Here is an 18,060-nt window from a genome sequence, read left to right as displayed (position 1 = left end):
TAGCCACACATGGCTATTTACACTTAAATTTAAATTATTTGAAATTAATAATTCATTTGCTCACTATCCACATGAGGCTAGTGGATTGAGAACGTTCCCAACATTAGGCAATGCTAGTAGATTACTGCCAGCCATTCCAAAGATGTTGTCAATGACTCTGCGACCCCTCATTCTCTTGACTTTCTAACATTCCTGCATCACCTTTTCACTAACTCTGTAAGCTCATTATTCTCTTTGATTCTGACCCTGTACTGGCAAAACTGGTAGACGAGGCCATGGAGGCTGAATGGATCCATCACATCCATTCACTCTCCAATAGCTGCTCCCTCCTCAGGGGTGGAGGCTCCTTTCTAGGGTGACCATATGTTTCCATTTGCCCAGGAGAGTCTGGATGACACCTGCTGTACTGGCACCCCAACTGTTATGACCCATTCACTCTCAAAGGTGTGCTCATTTAGACTATACAATTTACAGTTGCCTTATCTTTATTTCTCTTATAGTAGCCCTATAATACCATTCTGAGCCTCAGGAGACTGCCCCAATCACACGGACCCACACCTCTGAACGCATTCACTCTTAGATCACCCCACTTCTCATTTGATATTGTATCTTCAATTCTCCTTTCCTTCCCGGCCTTCTCCAAGACAGAGGTGTCCTGATGCCCTTCCAAAGTCAAACATCATCTGTGTGATTTATCTTCACCTTTTCTACTTATTCTCCTACATTTATCTTCTCAAGAACCTCGCTGCTTCCACTAATTTTTTTTATCTTCACTCATCACTGGCTAATCAAACATGTTTATTTCCTTCCCGTTGACTAGCCAAATATATTAAGATCTTCCCTACCTGTCCCTGTCTCTGCTAACATTTAATCTGCTACATATTCTTTTTTGTACTATGACTCCAAGCTGAAATTGTCTATATTTATTGCCTTCACTTCCCCACCTTCCATTTGTGCAGTAATTCATTATAATCTGCCTTCAATTTGTATTTTCTTGGTCTTGTTTGCCTTTTCTCATCTACATCTCAGGTCACATGGGTCCACAAAGCCTTGGTGATAAATCATGGAAAATAAGGCTTTCTTCAAAATTTCTAGGTCTCTTTCACCTATTCACATCTCTTTGAAGGCTCCTTGCAGGGTCTGTTCTACATGTGGATCCTTCATCTTTCTTTCTTTCCTCTACCTTCGACATGTTCTTATCTCTACCCCTGCAAAGAGAAATTCCAGGATGCTCAGTCTCTAGTCTGAGCTTCTCTGGGGCAGACAAACAACCACGGCTAATTTTCGATTTTATGGCCAGATATATTATTTCTTCCTCACTTCATCCTCTCTATTATTGGCTAGGAATGCCACAGACATCTCTACTCAAAGTTATGCTCCCCAAGTTCACGTATTTTCAAAGGTGGCACGGTATGAAAAACAAGCAAAAGCAATGCTGAATGGATTATACTTCTCTGCATGTTTTTCTGGTGGGAATTTTTGAAAGGGAAGAGTAGTGACTAGATCCAAGATTCCTCAGTGTCACATCAGGAGACACTCTTAAAATGTAATGTATTCCTTGCCTAACCATTGATTTCTTTACTTTGTACTGGCCATATTGAGGGATAGATAAAAAAGTTACCACTTTTATTCTTCCCTAAACTCTTATTTGGTCTAGCAAAAAAGGTATAATAGTTACATGTTATTTTATTAAATGTTATCATCCTAAATATCATTAGTACATAAATAAAAATAGTTCTCTATTCAAATGCAAACTCTTTATGAGAGTATTTCTTCATTGATTTTTTTTTTCCTGGAATGTACTTTTTAGATGTTTTTAGATGTTATTTGTAAGAAATGTAGACAATCATATGTTATAAACAGTGTTTCTTAAACTTTAACATGCATTTTGCTCACCGGGGATCTTGTTAAAAATAAAGATTTCGATTCAGCAGGTATGCAGTTCAGTCTTATACCCTGCATTTCTACTAACTCTTAGGTGATTCTGACATTGTCAGTTCTTGAGTAGCAAGAACCGTAGAATGTTACAGGAGTAGCAGCTGTTCATTTAGGATTAAAGACATGAAGTTTGCCTTATTTACTACTGTCTCAGTAGTTAACACAAGAAACTTTGTCATTCCTGATTGCTAATATCTTGAATGCAGAGAATCTTTTATTTCATGAATTTAACATTAAGTTTTTAATTGAAAATAATGCAAAAGTAGAGTGAATGGTACAATGAACACTCAAAGCAATACTTAGTTTCAATTAGCTAGCACACACTTAAAAGTAGATTTTTTTAAGGGGTGCCTGGGTGGCTTAGTGGGTTAAGCATCCAACTTTGGCTCAGGTCATGATCTTGTGGGTTTGTGGGTTCGAGCCCTGCGTCGGGTTCTGCGCTGACAGCTCAGAGCCTGGAGCCTGCTTCGGATTCTGTGTCTCCCTCTCTCTCTGCCCCTCTCCTGCTCGCGCTGTCTCTCTCTCTCTCTCAAAAATAAACATTAAAAAATTTTAAAAATAGATTTTTTTTGAGATTTAGGAATGACTTTAGATTTGCATAAATGTTGCAAAGATAGTGCAGGGTTCCCTTACCCATTTTCCCCACTGACTTCTTAAATAGCTACTGTACACTTGTCAAAATTAAGATACTGACATTGGTATATTTATAGAATGTAGAGTTAGCTAAATTCCAGACTTAATGTCTTTTTTCTGTTCCAGCATCCAGGTAGCATCCCATACTACAACTGGGATATCTCCTCTGGTCTGTGACTGTTTTTCAGTCTTTCCCTGTTTATGATCCTGACAGTTCTGATACCGGCCAAATATCCTGTAAGATGTCCTCCAATTTGGTTTTATCTGTTGATTTATTTCACGATCAGACCAGAGTGATGTGCTTTTGGAAAGAACACCATGGAGTGGTGAAGTGCCCTTTTCATCACATTGTATCAGGGGTACAGGATAGCCATATGACGTTGTTGGCTAAGGTAGCCTTTGCAGGTTTCTCCACTGTGAAGTTCTACTTTTCCCTTTCTGTACTCTATTCCTTGCAAGTTGAGTCACTAAGTCTAGCTCTTTTAGGGTGGGGACTGGGGGAGGAGAGAGATTAAGCCTCACTTCCTATAAGAGAGGCACGTATACATATTACATGGAATTCTTTGGCAGGAAAGCTTCATTTCCTCTTCCCTCATTTGTTTGTCCATTTAATCATTTATATCAGTATGGACTCATGCATATTTATTATTCTGTGGGTTATAAACCAATACTATTTTATTAATTTTGTGGTTCAAATCAAATAGTTCCAGCTTTAGGCACTGGAAGATCTTTCAGGTTAGATTCTGTTCCTATGTTTGACGTGTTCCCACCTTTTTGTATTTTGAGCTCTCCCTTACTATCTAGCATCACAAGATGTTCCAGGGCCATCTTCTGTTTCTCCTATTTCAGCTTTATAATGAGCCATTTTTCCAAATAGCCCTGAATTCTAATAGGGGGGAATGGTATTAAGAAGCCAAGATCTGGACAGAGATGTAGTACACCCATTATGAAATTGTTCCCAGTCTCCTCAGCCACTTTTTTCAGGTGAATCATAAAAACAGAGTTCTTCTTAACTTTGTTATTACAGAAAAGACTCTGTTGTAATTATTTTTGACAAGCAGTATCAGCTGGTGCAAAGTGCATGACTTAGGAAACAGTCATACCTAGATTAAAATCCTGATTCTGCTCAATAAATTGCTTTGTTTCCTTATGTGTAACATAAGAATTAATAATACATCTGTGGCAGACATTTTCAATTGTATAGCTAATTGTCATTTCCTCTCATTTTAGCATTTACAAAACCCCATTTTGTTCAGGTAGCAGGTAGACACTGCCCAGGTGATGAAGCTGAGTAATGATTGGTATATGCCAAAACGTCATAGTCTCCTTCACTTTGATGGTGACTAGTTTATGCGTAAATGTGTGTATTAGTCAGGTCAGGCTGCCATAACAACACTATAGATTGGGTGGCTTAAACAACAGAAATTTATTTCTGAGAGTTATGGAGGCTGGAAAGTCCAAGATAAGGTACTGGCGAAGTCAGTTCCCAATAAGGACTCCCTTCTTGGCTTGCAGACAGCAGCCTTCTTGCTATGTCCACACATGAAGAGGAAGAGCTTGAGCTTGGGCTCTCTTGTCTCTTCTTGTAAGGGCACTAATCCTATCACTTTGGGAGTTAGGGCATCTACACAGGAATCGGGGGTGGGGTGGGAGGACACAAACATTCAACCTAGAACAATGTAGAAGAGAATTTTGGCCAATGAGATATCTGGAGAGCCTGGAAATGACTCTCCTCTTTGATAAGAAGAGAAGTATATGCACAGCCTCTCTTTTTACTTTCTTCTGGAGATTGCTGAGCAAGGACACGGCATTTGGAATGGCTAGAGCCATCTGTGACCACGAGGAGAGAGCTAATAAAATGACAAGAGAAACCAAACTGAAACCATAACATCTCTGAGGTAAAAAATTGGTCAAAACTGGGACCACCCCATCTATGGACCATTTTTTTAGAGATATTAAACATTATTTTTGTTTAATCTACTTTCAGTTGGGTTTTGTTACTTGAATCTGAAAGCACATATTGCAGGGTTATAGTGCATAATGAAAGATATAACATATGAGAGTGATTATTGCAGTGATTGGCATATAGCAGGCATTCAGTAAATAGAACTATGATGGTATTTCCTTAATTCTATGATTTGCATTTTCTTCATCTTAAAATTTCTGAAATTTGGATTCATTCATGCCTTCAATTTCCTGAGCTTCTACAATATGCTATGGTATGTTCTTATCCTCTTGGATTCTTACTTGTTCGAGAGACAGACAAAAATAGGTTGTGATAGCTGTAAAGAAAATTAAAGCAGGGACAGGGTGGTAGAGAGTGATTTAGGACTGTGAGGAGGCTCTCAGAAGAGATTCTATCTTCATAGAGACTGGAATGGAATGGGGGAGTAAGTCAGGCAGACCTTCTGGCAAATGGAAGGGTCAGGCATGGGGAAAGAATGGTATCAGTAATCCAGGTTGATGCTACAAGAGGGAAGTGAGTCAGTGGAGATGATGTTAGGGCTTCTGGGTGCTGGTCGTCCTGTTTCTTAATCTGGTTGCTGATCCTATGCTATGTTCAGTTTGTGAAAATATAGCAGTTCAGTACACTTGTGATTTGTCTATTTTTTCTTGTGTTATAAAAAAAAGGTACAAAAATTGATGTGCATCTTAAAGCTGAGGGTGTCACGGAATAGTTCTACAAATAGTTATGTAAATGCTATCTGCATTTTTATAGCACCTACAGCAGTAGCCTGTTCTCACAGACACTTAATAAAATATGATGGACTGAAATAATTGCTCCACACGTGCACAAAACAGAAACAAAAAAACAACAAAAAAACCAAGAGAATTGTACTAACATTTTGTTAATTGTGAGACTGCTTATTTGATTAAGGAAATAGTTAAGATCTTAACTACTCCTTTCTACTTACTCCAAGTAAATAATCTGGATGTTTCCAGATCACTTCCTTAATTTGTACAAGCAGTTCTCAGTGGGGGCGGGGGGGGGGGGAGATTTCATATACAACTTCCTCCCCCACCCTGGAGCCATCTGGGACATTTGGTAACATCTGCAGACATTTTTGGTTTTGAAACGAGTGTGGAGGGCAGGGAGGTTGTCAAACCAGGGTGAGGTGCTACTGGCATCTAGTGGGTAGAGACCAGAGATGCTGCTCAATATCCTGTTATGCACAGGATAGGCTCCCCCAACAAAGCATTATCTGGCTCCAAATGACAAAATGCTGAGGTTGAAATACCTTGATTTAGACCATGTGTCTTTGATAGGAAGCTACTATAATACCTAACCAAGGTCATACAAATTTCAGGAGACCATGGATTTATGCAAATTTCCAAATTGCAGGCAATGTAAGTGGAATAACTGACACTCTGACTTCTGTCCTCCATTCCTACTTCTTCCCACTTGCCTTTGAACATTTCCAGCTCTGTAAGTTTAAGTGACATCCTGTGGGGATGTGGTTAAAGGGTTTCAAGCATCGCAAGAATGCCTGGACGAGATGACCATTATGGCTTCTCCCAAGTATGAAATCTATAGTTTTTTTCTCACAGGAACTTGGCGACAGAAAAGTTTCATGTGCAAAATGCCTTTAATACTGAAGAGAGGGGAGCCTGGGTGTGTCAGTCGGTTAAGCATCTGGCTCTTGACTTCGGCTCAGGTCATGATCTCACGGTTTGAGGGTTTGAGCCCCGCTTCAGGCTCTAACAGTGCAGAGCCTGCTGTGATTCTCTCTCTCTCCCTCTCTCTGCCCTTTCCCTGCTCACACGCACTCTCTCTCTCTCTCAATAAATGAATAAACTTAAAAAAAAAAGACTGAAAAGGAAAAATAAACTTCTAGTCTTTGCACCCAAACAAGTCGTATTTTTATATAAACCATAAAAATCCTTCAAAAGCTTTTCCAATTTACTAAAGTTAAAAAAAAAGTTTTTATTTTTACCACTGGATCCTACTCATCTTGTCAAACTGGACTTCCTGGTAACTGGCAAGAAAATAATTTTTCTTTTGGCAGAGGCATGAGGGCAAATCAAACATCACTGCAAAAAATGATTAGTCAATGTACTGTTTGTTCTCAAGGTCAGCACCTTTAAAAGACTTCCTATTATGAAGTCACCTTTATGAGTTTAACAAGCAGAATTCAGGAGGACTTATGAGTCACTAGATGACATCTCCTCCTGATTAATTCATTTTTGATCTGAAATAGATGATCTTGAAGATTTATTCCATGTTTCTGAGTCCATAGTAAGGTGACTCCTTACACGTTAATATCTCAGACCAGTAGATATCTTATTAGAGATAAATGTAGAGGGATACAAGGTAGTTTAAACACCATTCCAAACTTGAGGCATTCTATTCTAATGGCTTATTTCTATTCTGGCAAGTCAGTAGTGTGGTCAATAGACAATCTTAAGGACTCAAATAGAGATGATCTAGCATGTACCTGTTGTTGTTAGTTAGTCAAACTCATGCCCATCCCCTGGATAATCACAGAAACACCTGTGTTATTCTCCATTCTCACCCACCCTTTCAAAGAAGAAGAAGGTGTTAAAATTCTTTGTTTCTCCATTTTACTGTGTGGAAGGCAAAACCAGAAACTGCTCCCAAGGATCCTTGGTTTATCCCCAATCCATTCCTAAGCTTTGTCAGCTTTGGCGAAAATAATCTAATAGAAATAAAATGACATTAGGGCCATGGATGCCACTTGTTTATTTCCATGATCGCAGATCCTGATTTTTCTATTTGTATAGACAGAGCTAGACTAGCCTCTGTAGCCCCAAGAAGGTCGTGGCAGGACCTCTGTAATGACATAAACTTAGGTTCAAGTGACCCAGTGCAGTAAGAGTGGACCAGTAATTTTGGTGAGCTACTCTGATTAACCTGATAGGGTCAGATTTATGTTAGAATTTCACCTACTATACTCTTTCTCTTAATCTTGCTTAATTTTTTTTTTCTTAAGGGAGGGGACGTAGTTTTTACAAAATGTCTTTTTTTATGGCTAAACATTATAATTCATTTAGAAAATACCAACTTAAAAATGTCTATAATATTTTATTCAACTTATATGTGACCATACATTAAAGACAATTCCTAGAGTAGCTTTATTAAAAAAACTAATCACGGGGGACCTGGGTGGCTCAGTCAGTTAAGCATCCGACTTTTGCCCTGGTCATGATTTCATGGCTCATGGGTTTGGGCCTTGCATTGTTCTCTGTGCTGACAGCTTAGAGCCTGGAGTCTGCTTCAGATTCTGTCTCTGTCTCTCTCTGCCCCTCCCCCACCCACACTCTCTCAAATATAAACATTAAAAAAATGTAAAAAACAAAAAAACTGAATTTATATATACACTTGTATTTGTTTTCACAGTTGGTACTTAAAAAAAACCTCAATAGCCAAGAAAAGCAGTATTTTTAACTTTAATGTTTCAATTCTGAGCTTGAATTTTAGATAGTAAAACTACATACTTTAAGACTGAATGTAATAAATTATATGATTTGTCATAACCTTTCACCTACTCTTATAATGTTTGGGCTAATCTTAATGTAACAAATAGGGCTTTGAGTGAGTCATATTGATGACTTTAAAGAAGCTTTAAAGAAGAAGATATTTTCTTTGGAATTATTAACTGCCCCCCAAAATTTTAAAATGTGGATTTGGCAATGCTGTGCTACCCTTGAGTTGTTAGGTCACATTACGAATTCTTACTTCAAGTTGAGTTTTGTGTCATCATAGACTGCTCCTATATCTTCCTGGATATAGACATTTAAACTGAAGGTCCATAAAAGTCCATGTTATTTTATTTGGTCCTTAAAACATTTTTTTTTTTAAATCAGAGTTGCTAACAAGTAATTAAATGTAAGCTTTTAAAATATTTAATCTTTTTTCTTCCAATTATTTTCTAATAGGGATGTTAGCAGTGGTTCTCAAGCTTGAGTGGCATCAGAATCGCCTTGTTAAAATACAGACTGCCAGGTTCCAGCAGAGAATTTCCAGTTATCAGTCTGTGAATCAGGGGGCATAAGAATCTGTAGTTTCCTGGTTATGCTGATGCTTAAGGTCTGATCACACTTTTGAAAACCATTGTATAAAACCAGAGTAGCAAAGGAAAGGGAAGAATGTGCCTGGATAATTCATTGACTGGATAATAAATCCTCAACTACAAAGATGTGTGAAACGATAGATTCTAAACTAGGAAATACAGGAACTGAGTGATTTCTATCACAAGAAGATTTTTCATTTTAGAAGTAGTAATCAATATAACAGGATTACTTTAAATAGTGTTTCCTCCTCTTTTACATCTTTTCTAGTTTAAGTTTTGCTGATCTTGAGCATTTATTATTTTTGAAATATTTTACCATTTTATTGTTATTTGTTTTCTATAACTGCTATGAATGCTTTTGGAATCAGGAAAAATCTTAGTAAATCTATATAAATTATCTCACATAATTTGATAGACAAAAATGATGCTGTTTCCACCTTTTTGCTATAATATATTCCTGAAAATTACACTAAAAAAGTAAAGAAACCAGATTTCCATCCCCCGAAGTTTAAGAAAATCACGAGCTTCAGACTGTCCCTCTTCACCATTAGATGGCACTGGTCTGTCAGTAAGGCAACAGTGTACTCCAAGGTTCAAACTGGAAAACAGGCATTTTCAATTGGCCTCAAATAAGTGAAGGCAAAATTAAAAACTGTGAAAATCAAGGGCTTTAGAAAGTTGTATGAATCTTTTTGCAGGACTATTATCTGTGAAATTAGGCAAATCTTAATTTACATTTTTTGTCTCTCTTTTCTTTCCTTTGTAGAAAAATTCTAATTTGTAATGAAACTAAATCAATAATCTGGAAGTTCAGGTCAGACTGATGACTAATTAGACAGTAAATATGTTTTTAAAAAATTTTTTAATACTTATTTATTTTTGAGAGAGAGAGAGAGAGAGAAAGAGAAAGAGAACAGGGGGTGAGGGCAGAGACAGAGGGAAACACAGAATCCAAAAAAGGCTCCAGGTTCTGAGCTCTGAGCTGTCAGCACAGAGCCCAATGCATGGCTTGAACCCATGAACTGCCAGATCATGACCTGAGCCAAAGTTGGATACTTAACCAACTGAGCCATCCAGGTACCCCAGTAAATATATTTTTTAAACAAAGGAAATTCACATTATTCCAGCTTTCCCAAACATAGAAAGATGCTTTGACTCTTTTTTTTTAACTTATTTATTTTGAGAGAGAAAGAGAGCACGAATTGGGAGGGGAAGAGACATAGAGAGAGAGAATCCTAAGCGGGTTCCACATTTATCAGCATTAAGCCTGATGTGGGACTCAGACTCACCAACCGTGAGATCATAACCTGAGCTGAAGTCAAGAGCCTGATGCTTAATCGACTGAACCACCCAGATGCCCCAACTCTTGGGTTTTTAAAGACTACTACTGTGTCCCAGACAATTAGCTAGTGTATAGACAAATGACATTTAGATTCTGCTCTGAAACTCACAGTGTAGTAGGAGAGATAAAGAATATATAAATAACTATAACATAGGGTAGAAAAAGTTAATTGTGCAAATGACAGCTGCAAAAACAGTTCTGGAGAAATGCAGAAACCACTTTCTGCTAGGGGAATCAGGAGAGGTTTAGGGAAGGAGGTGGCAGTGGGCTTGGCCTTGAGAGGGAGCAGAATCTGTGCAGATTGCAGGAAGATGGAAACGATCCATTCAAAGGCAGCATGTGCCACTACATGGAGATGGAGGGCAAAGAACAAGAAGTTTGGCAGTTTGGCACCTAGACTGTGTTACAGTGGTACGTAGAAAATAAGGACAAAAAGTTGTGCTAAAATTCTTCACTTATCTTATAAGTGGGAGTCATCGACAAGTTCTGATTAGGGATACTCTAACACTAGAGCTCCAGAGGTTTTCTGGCAGTACTGTGGAAGATGAAAGGCAGGTGGCACTTTGAACATTATAGTAATAAGCCAGAGGAGATAAAATGAGGAACAGCATAGAGGAATGGCACAAGGATGGATGGGTGAAGGCAAGTATTTATTTATTTTTAATGTTTATTTATTTATTTTTGAGAAAGAGAGAGACAGCATGAATAGGGGAGGGGCAGAGAGAGAGGGAGACAGAATCTGAAGCAGGCTCCAGGCTCTGAGCTGTCAACACAGAGCCTGATGTGGGACTCGAACTCACAAACCATGAGGTCATGACCTGAGTCAAAGTTGGACACTCAACCGACTGAGCCAACCATGTGCCCCAAGAGAAGGCAGGTCTTCATTAGGACACAGCTAATCCTTGACAATGCTTCATACATGGAGGATACGGGAAGGGGTGAGAGGATCCTGAAAATCTGAATGGCTAGAAGGATGCAATTCTCAGAGCACAGATTGTAAACCTGTTAAGCTTAGATCTTGGGGAAACCTTTTGAGTAGGGAGGAAAGATACTAGACAAAAAAGTAGGGCACTGCAAGGGACACAGTGGGTCAGTTGATGTGTGTGTGTGTGTGTGTGTGTGTGTGTGTGTATCACATCCATTTATCGACGGGACATTTAGGCAAATTCCATGTGTTGGCTTGCAATGAACATATGGGCACATATGTACTTTTCAGTTAGTGTTTTCATTTTCTTCGGAGAAATACCTAGAAGAGGAATTGTTGGGTCATACGGTAATTCTATTTTTAATTTTTTGCGGAACCTCCATACTGTTTTCTATAGTGGCTGTACCAATTTACATGATCAGTCTTGGATGACTGTATATTTCCAGGAATTTAACCATTTCTTCCTTGCTGCCAATTTGTTGGTATGTAAATTGTTCATAGCAGTCTCATGATCATTTGTATTTCTGTGGTATTGGTTTTAACTTCTCATTTCTGACTTTATTTATTTGGGCTCTGATACTTTTCTTGATGAGTCTGGCTGAAAGTTTATCAATTTTATCTTTTAAAAAACCAGCTCGTAGTTTCTTTTCTATTTAAGATGTTTCTGCTCTGATCTTTATTACTTCCTTCTTTCTACTAACTTCAGGCTTTATTCTTTTTCTAGTTCCTTCAGGTGAAAGGTTAAATTATCTATTTGAAATTTCTCTTGTTTCTTGAGATGGGCCTGTATTATTATAAGATTCCCTCTTAAAACTGCTTTTGCTATATCCCATAGACTTTTGGAACATTGTGTTTTCATTTTTGTTTCTCTCAAAGTACTTTTTAATTTTTTCTTTCTTTCTTTCTCTCTCTTTTTTTTTTAACAGAGAGAGAGTGCACGAGCAGGGGAAAGGGGCAAAGGGAGAGAGAGAATCCCAAGCAGGCTCCATGATCAGTGTGGAGCCCGATGCAGGGCTTGATCCCATGACCTGGGATCATGACCTAAGCTAACATCAAGAGTCAGCTACTCAACTGACAGAGCCGTCCAGGCACCCCTTTCCTCTTTGATTTCTTCATTGGCCCAACAGATGTTTAGTAACATGTTTGAATCTTTATGTGTTTATGTTTTTTCCAGATTTCTTCTTGCAGTTGATTTCTAGTTTCATACCATTGTGGTCAGAAAAAATGCTTAATATGATTTCAATCTTAAATTTATTGAGATTTGTTTTGTGGCCTAACGTGATCTATCCTGGAGAATGTTCCACATGCACTGGAGAAGAATGTGTATTCTTCTGTTTTTGGATGAAAACATTCTGTAATAATCTATTAAGTCCATTTGGTCTATTGTGTCATTCAAGGTCAATGTTTCCTTCTTAATTTTGGTTCTAGATGATCTATCCATTGATGTAAGTGAGGTGTTAAAGTCCTTTACTGTTACTGTATTACCACCAATTTCTCCCTCTGTGTCTGTCAATATTTGCTTTATGTATTTAGGTGCTCCTGTGTTGGATGCATAAGTATTTACAAGTGGTGTATCTTTGTGTTGAATTGACCCCTTTATCATTATGTGATCCCCTTCTTTATCTCTTGTTACAGCCTTTGTTTTGAAGTCTATTTTGTCTAAGTATTGCTACCCCCAGATTGCTTTCTGTTTCCATGTATATGGAATGTTTTTCTACATCTTCACTTTCAGTCTGTGTATGTATTTAGATATGAAGTGAGTTTCTTGTAGGCAGCATATAGATGGGTCTTGATGTTTTTTACCCATTTAGCCATTCTGTGTCTTTGGATTGGAGCAGGTAGTCCATTTACATTTAAATTAATTATTGATAGGTATGTATTTATTGCCATTTTGTTCATTGTTTTCTGGTTGTTTCTGTAGTTCTCTGTTCTTTTCTTCTTCTCTTATGATTTGTGACTTTCTTTGGTGCTGTTTGGAATCCTTTCACTTTATTTGTGTATCTATTATAGGTTTTTGGCTGTGGTTACTATGAGGTTCATATATAACAACCTATGTACATAACCATCTATTTTAAGTTGGTGGTCACTTAAGTTTGAATGCTTCCTAAAAGGACTACATTTCTGCCCCCGACCTCATGTTTTATGTTTTTGATGTGATATTTATGTCTTATTATTTTGTGCATTCCTTAACTAATCATTGTAGATATGCAACCATATCTACTACTGTTGTCCTCTTCTACCTACCTTGTTGCTGTCCCCTGCTGTGGAGGGACCCAATTTCTAGGTCCCCTTCACAGGGAATTATTCCATATATAGTTGTGGATTTATTGTGTCTGTGGGAAGAGGTGAGATCAGGATTTTTCTACATTGCCATCTGAACCCTCCTCCTAATTTTATTCTATTTTTTTAGTTTGCATTGTGGGGAACTTGAAAGAGTAATGGGATGGAGGTACTTTAGAAGAGCGGATATCTGAACTCTCTTCTCATCTCATTTCCACCCAAATTTGCCCTCTCATTCTCCATTCAGCCAGGCAGCACCTGCTTAGCTGATGAAAATAATTGCCATGCAGGTGTGATTTTGATGTGAGACATAGACGTGTTTGGCACAGAGTAGATGCTCAGTAATATTTGCTGAATGAATGAATGTATCAAGTTTCAATTAACCAGAGATATTTGCATTTTCTTGTTTTTTTTTTTTCTTTTATTTTAGAGAGAGAGAGAGTGCTAGTGGGGGAGAGGGGCAGAGGGAAAGAGAAAGAATTCCAAGCAGGCTCCATGCTTAGCATGGAGGCAGATACAGGGCTAGATCCCACAAACCAGGGACCATGACCTGAGCCAAAATCAAGAGTTGGACACTCAAGTGACTGAGCAACCCAGTTGTCCTGATATTTGCATTTTCAAAAGAGAACAGAGATGAGATGAATCCCTAAATAGAATCTCTCACTATTTGTCTATCACCATTTCTCAGTGGGAGTGCTATAGGTATTCATGAGTAGCTAAATTCTTCTTGAAGGTTCTGAAGAATGCTGGAGGCTTAGCATCCCTGGATTGGAAGTATTAACTACCAGTAGCATCTTGGGCCTTATGACAACCAAAATGCCCCTTTCAAATCTTAGTCCCCCAATATTTCCTTGAGAACACTTGCTCCCAAAACAATCCTCCTACTGGGCTGCACCCTCCCTCCATTGTACTGTATGGGCTTTTCTGCCCGTCTTTGGTTACAACATCCTAAATTTTGGAAAAATCTCTTTTGAAAAAAAAAAAATGAGGCAAAATTGTTCCCAATTGGTCAACAACTCTCTCTTCTTTCTTGACCCTTTCCTGACCGACTCAACCAAAATTCATCTTTTTAATTTCTTAATAATTTGAACACCTCCCTAAAAATGCTTACTTGTTAATTAGTCTTTTGTGGCTTCCCTTGGTATCAGGAAGGCTGCACTCATCTTTCTGTATGTTGTTTTGCCTTACATTCCAGCTACAATGAACTCTTTCATTTCTTCCAAGCACGTGCCCTTGTCTTCAGGCCTTTGCAACTGCTCTTTTCTCTACCTGGAACATTCTTCTCCCTTCTTCTCTTCAGATTTCATTAATTTATAATTATTCTCAGATCTTGGCTGGGATGGTCAGTGCTGGAGCTCCTCCTGTAAGCTCCATAGTAGTGTCTATTCTTTTTATCATTGCTCTTCTGACTATAACCCAATTGGAAATTAGCCATTTACTTATTTACTAGACCATAAACACCATGATGACAGAACATGTCTGGTTTTTTCATGATCTCCCAATGTCAGGTATGTTGTTTAAAATTGAGCAAGGTGTCACTAAACACCTTGGTTAGTTTCTACATAGTTTTTTTTCTTGTGAGTATTACCATATTACCATTAGACTATGGTATAAATACTGATGTTCTAGATTCCTTGACTCTAATCCCTAAGCTTTGCATATAATAAAAATCTTAATAGTTTTTAATAACTTGAAATAAACAAAAATAGTACAATGTCATACGTGGTATACATTTGATACTTTAAGATAAACTTAACTGAGAAAACAATCTCTCATCATATATGTTTGAAAAGTGTTATTCAACTATTAAAATTTGTGGCACTTTGAAAAACAGGGGAAAAAAAGCTGTGACTAAGACATGCTCAAATTGATCTAAAGCTCATTTATGATTTCAATTAAGGCTTCTGATTTTTACTACAATTTGGCAGTTTAAAAAATACCAATTGCTGTTCAATGTATAATTTTTTCCATATAAATATGGGCATGCTTCATCCATGAATAAACTATTTTGCAAAATTGAGAGCAGTAATTCTTACTCTTCTATATGTCTGATAATTAGATTAACTGGAAAGTTTCTATCAATACATATTTCTGGACCTCAGCCTTAGGGATTTTAATTTAGTTCATCAGGTCTGTCTAATGATTGGGAAGAATTTAGCCCAAATGAATGCTCATACTTTTTTTTTAATCATAATTCCCTCTAAGTTCAGTATTAAAGAATTTTCTGTTAAGAGCTGACATTTTTCCATAACTTTTTAATTTTTAGAAACAAAAACAAATGTGAAATCATATGTTTCTAAAATCCCTGGATGTAACTGATTACTCTTACAGGCTTCAATATGTATCATCTAAATTATACTTGAATTTACTCTAAATTCTGTTATCCAGTTGTATATTAAAACATTAAGCATAATGGCAATTTTTATAATTTATAGATAGTTGAACTTACTTGTTATGTAATGAACTATATATCTCTTAAAAGAACATATGGTAAAGTCCTAACCCCTAATATCTCAGAATGTGACCTTATTTGGAACAGGGTCTTTGCAGATTTAACCTAGCTGAGGTCACTAGCGTGAGCCCTAATCCAACACGATCAGTGTATTTATAAAAAGGGGAAATTTGGACGTAGACTCAGATGTGTGTAGAGTAAGATGATAGGAAAAGACATAGGAAGGATGTTAAGTGAAGATGGAGGATAGAAGCGATGTATCTAAGAGGCCAGGAAAGCTAGAGATTGTGGGCGAACCACCAAACACCAGGAAAAGACAAGGAAGGAAACCTACAGATTTAAGAGGGAATGTAGCCCTTGATTTCGGACTTGTAACATCTAGAACTGTGAGATAAATTTCTGCTGTTTGAAACCACCCAATTTTTGGTACTTTGTTATAGCAACTCTAACAAGCTAATACAACAGTAAATATAACTGTTCCTAACACAATTTGCAATCACGGAATCCTTAAAATGTTGTTTGATTTTTAAAAACTAAGCTTACTTAGTCAAAGGCAAAATTGAGGCAGCCACTGGAAAATCTCTCCCCTAAGTGCCCTCTTTAACAGCCTGGTGAAGTCTATGGCCCTTTCTCCTAATACTATTTTTAAATTTACATAATAAAAAACATTGGATTATGAATGAATCCTGTATATCGAAATAGTTGTCAAAATTTAAGAAACACCAATCTGTGGTACAATGATATCATGCACTGCATTATCAACACATTAATAATTAGATCTAAAAGAAAGTTTATTAGTGATGAGAATAAAGGGTACTTTCAGATAACTGTAGTATGATGTGACAATATTTGTGAATTCTATTGTGACAAAGACACAGGTACTGCTAATTATTTTTTTTGTAAACCAAAGGGATTATTAAAAAAATGTTTTTTAATGTTTATTTTTGAAAGACAGAGACACAGAGCATGAGCAGGGGAGGGCAGAGAGAGAGGGAGACCCAGAATCCAAAGCAAGCTCCAGACTCTAAGCTGTCAGCACAGAGCCTGATGCGGGGCTCGAACTCAGAAGCTGTGAGATCATGACCTGAGCTGAAGTCGGACTCCCAACTGACTAAGCCACCCACACGTCCATGTACCACTAATTCTAAGGCAGTGTCTTTCTTACACTCATAATGTTAAAAAAATGCTAAATTCAGATAGAGATTAGTAAAAACAGATATGTAATTTATTCCCAGCCATGTCTAAGGACCCTGTGAATTCCACCTTTGGAGTATTTGGTAGTTGGTGGATCCCAGGTAAAAAAAACAAAAAACAAAACAAACAAACAAAAAAAAACCCTTGAAGAGGAGAGATTGGTTTTATTCACAAAATTATTTCTGCTTTCCATTTTGATAGAGTTGGCCTCAAATGACTATGTGATAGTTGTGTGGGTGCCACTCAGTATCACCCTTCTGATGTGTCTCCCTGAACTGCAGAGGAAAGCTAACGACCACGTGTCATAGACTCCCTTGCAGCTGAAGTTCTAAACATGATTTAGGTTCAATCTCATTTACATGAGATCTGAAAGAAGGAGGTAGAAGCTATGTGTATTCTCTGCTTGCTGGCAAGCTGAGATATGGCTGTAGTTGGGTTTCTGCAGCCATCTTATTACCGCTCTAGTGTCTATCACTAGAGTAATGGGTGTCAAGAGGTAGGGTCCTGGTACATTTAGCTGGCATGCATCCTAGTAAATGTGGCACTGCTCTGGACTTGGCAGCAATTGCCAGATCTTGGCAATTTCCACACTGTGGGGGTGGCAGTGCTGGTTTCTGATCACAGGAAAGGTACCAGCTCCCTAAGTGGTTGGGTTTGGCTGTGTGGCTTTGAAGTCATTACTGACAACTCAAAATGAAGTCCCCTTCCTCAATCCTTCCTATACTTATGCAATCAACTTAATGCCCTGAAATAAATCCCTTCTTGCTTTAACTGGCTACAATGAATTGTTATCAGCACTGCAACTGAACTCTGACCCATACAGAATACAATTTATATTCCCTTCTATGAAAGACCCATTTCCTCAAGAACTCCTTGAGGAAGTTGGCAGATGATTGCTTTCCATTCTACTAAAGAGGACACTTTCAATTTCAAACACCCTGGAGGGCAAAATGCGGAACTGTCCACTGCTCACTGACCAAAAAGAAACATACTCAAATTTATGTCACAAAAAGTATAATAGAAAATACAAAGAATACCCCAAAATCTGTTCCAGTTCAGTTATTACAATCCCTTTATAAAGAACTCAGCTATTGGCTAAGAGAGTAAAAATACTGGATTGCTAACATAGAAAATATGTGTAAATTATTACCTATTTCTCCATAAATGTACTTCAATTGGCCTGCCTGTTATACCATCTGAGGATAAAGGCAATTTCTTTTCCTACATGAAAGGAATTTAATATTTAACCCTCAGAGTAAGCCAG

General features: G+C 37.7%; 1 protein-coding gene across 1 annotated transcript in view; it reads right to left on the bottom strand.

The window, feature by feature from the left end:
- DSG2 (desmoglein 2) overlaps positions 1 to 18,060 on the bottom strand; it is a 50,389-nt gene that overhangs the window by 30,167 nt on the left and 2,162 nt on the right. The window lies entirely within an intron of this gene.

This window comes from Acinonyx jubatus, chromosome D3 (assembly GCF_027475565.1).
Source record: "Acinonyx jubatus isolate Ajub_Pintada_27869175 chromosome D3, VMU_Ajub_asm_v1.0, whole genome shotgun sequence".
NCBI classification, from domain to species: domain Eukaryota; kingdom Metazoa; phylum Chordata; class Mammalia; order Carnivora; family Felidae; genus Acinonyx; species Acinonyx jubatus.
The sequence above is the reverse complement of the archived record's forward strand: the minus strand, read 5'-3'. Positions and strand labels throughout refer to the sequence as shown.